Genomic DNA, 2,662 nt, shown 5'->3' with positions numbered 1-2,662 from the left:
TTGGGCTTTCAGATTTGGCCCCCATTGGTCTTGTTTTGCACTCCTCCCAGGTTTCTGCAGCATTTAGCTCCGTGGGGTTCGGAACAGAGCCACGGCAGGAACAACACCCGAAGGTTTCAGAATTTCGTCCTCCTTGGTTTGAGGAGCCTCCACCTCTGCTCTCCAGTTGGTTCTGGTTGTCCAGGTGACAAGCCTGAACTCTGGCGCTGGGTCTTTGCGTGTTGAGTCTGAAGAGACAAGTAAGATGATTATCTTCTGGTCACTCATGTGGCCTGTCCATGGGGACCCCCAGGAAGTTCCTGGCAATTTCTTCGCCCTCCGTCTTATTTCTTTAATGCCCCCCAAGTTTATGAACAGGCCCACGGATGGACTGTGCAGCAGATACAAAAAGGCCACACATTTTTCTACCCGTGCCCATTCGCCTCTGCAATGTGTTTCTGCAGTGCCCCGTCCACAAGTGGAACCTGTGTCTCCACCATTTGGCTTATGGAGAAGCAGCAAACACGACAGAGCAGAGGCTTGGAAAGTGCTCGTGCACTAGGCTTTGCTCCTCATTGCTATTCTTTGGGTGTCCTTAGAGCCACCGATGAAGACCCAGCTGCAACATACAAGAGCATTTGGGGCAGAAACTAGTCCTTGCAACTGAGCTTCCCTGAGGTCAGCCAGTGTGTGCAACACTATACATGTGAATGTGGCCGGCCCAGGCCATCTATCATCACTGTCCTTCCAGCCGACTGAGGAGACACAGCAAGTCCATCACAGATAAGCTGGGGTGGCCAGACCAGAAAAAACTCCGCTGTGAGTTACATAAATGGCTATCTTAAGAGACACTACGTGCCGAAACCGGTTTGGCTCAGTGGTAGAGCATTGGTCTGTGGACTGAAAGGTCCCAGGTTCAATTCCGGTCAAGGGCATGTACCTTGGTTGCGGGCACATCCCCGGTAGGGGGTGTGCAAGAGGCAACTGGTTGATGTTTCTCTCTCATCGACGTTTCTAGCTCTCTATCTCTCTCCCTCCGTCTCTGTAAAAAATCAATAAAATATAAAAAAGAAAAAAAGAGACACTGCGTGTTGAGGTGGTTGTCACTCAGTACAGATGACTGACATAGACTTCTATTGTGTATATGTTTCTGCTAATGCATCCACATGGTGTATTTTGAGTCCCTGAAGGCTGAGGACTATGAATCATCAGTTCACATTTAAGCCCCTGCCCTTGGTGGTAGCTTGGCAACGAAACAATGGCCACCTCTGTGGACTGATTGAGTCAGTCCTTTACCCCATTCTCAGTATTGAGTACCTTTAGGGCAGAGCCCACCATTTAGGGAGAGCCACCGGGTGGCTTGCTTCCTGAGTACACACCCACCTCGTTCCAAGAACAGTTTCCAGTTGTCGTTCAGAGAGCTGTCCCCGCCCACCTCCATCCCTGTGATTTGGGTGGCACTCACCCAGTTCCAGATGCCCTTCCAGGTGTAAGGCAGTCACTAAGACGACACCCAGAGTCCCACCACGAATGCTCCCCTGTGTAGTCCCCTCCCCTTCAGTGAGGGCGGGGGTTCTTGACTTGCCTCTAAAGAACAGAAAACGGCAATATGATGGGGCTCCTTCTGAGATGAATGGCTTCTGGCTTAGGCGCTCTCACTTGCATCATTCAGACCCAGAAGTCAGTGGCCATGGCCAGAGGTACCCATGGGGATGCTCTCTTTTGGGGAACTGAGGCTGCCAAAGACCATGTAAGTGAGCAGGGACATACATCCCATCTCCTCCCAGCTGACCCTTCATGTGTGACTGCAACCCTGGCCGACAGCCTGACTGCACCCCCAGGACAGGCATTGCACCAGCTAAACTGCACCATTTCCTGCCCACAGATCCTGAGAGGTAATACATATTTGTTTCAAAATTTTGGAATAATTTGTTACACAGCAATATATACAACTTGGGTCTGGCCAATCAACCCCCGCCCCCCGCCCCGCCCTTGCTTAGTGCTTGCCAGGCTGAGCCAATCAGAGTCAAGTGCAGGGCTTTATAGGAGTCGTCCCAGGAGGCAGAGGGGCTGGGAATCCTGCAGTCTTCTTGTCCTGGTGAATGGACAGTCCTACACTATCTTGTCACTTTCCCCCCAGCACCCAGAACTAGGCCGGGCTCAGAGCAAGTGCTCAATATTTGTGAAATGAAAGACAGGTTTATATGCAGCAAAGGGAGAAAATATGAGGGGCTGGCATGAAATGGGGGCGAGTCAGAAGTAGCATGGCTACTTCTTCTATAATATTATCTTAAATGGAACATGTCACCCAATACCGATAGAAAGCCATGTGCTTTTGTTTCCTAAATGTGATGCACAGAACACAGTTTCTTCTGTAAGTTGGCTTTGCTCCATTTTAATTGGCAGAGTTTCTACAATTCCGAGGATCAACAGATCCGTCGTCTCCCCAGTGCTCTGCTGCCAGCGTCTCTGAGGAGATGAATACACTCTGTGGAGTCACAACGCCCGTGGTGGGTCAGGTTTGTCCTTTTCTGCTACCTGTGCTGCCGGCTGGATCGCTGGTCTTTCGGAAAGAAGCCTAAGCATGACTTCATTCAGAGAAGGTGGCAGGTGATACCGCGATGCAGCGGTGTGCCCGATGCTGCCAGGGAGATGGGCTCCTTACCATGCCAACAGCATCCGG

This window comes from Pipistrellus kuhlii, unplaced genomic scaffold (genome assembly GCF_014108245.1).
Source record: "Pipistrellus kuhlii isolate mPipKuh1 unplaced genomic scaffold, mPipKuh1.p scaffold_m20_p_31, whole genome shotgun sequence".
In the NCBI taxonomy this organism is placed as follows: domain Eukaryota; kingdom Metazoa; phylum Chordata; class Mammalia; order Chiroptera; family Vespertilionidae; genus Pipistrellus; species Pipistrellus kuhlii.
The sequence above is the reverse complement of the archived record's forward strand: the minus strand, read 5'-3'. Positions refer to the sequence as shown.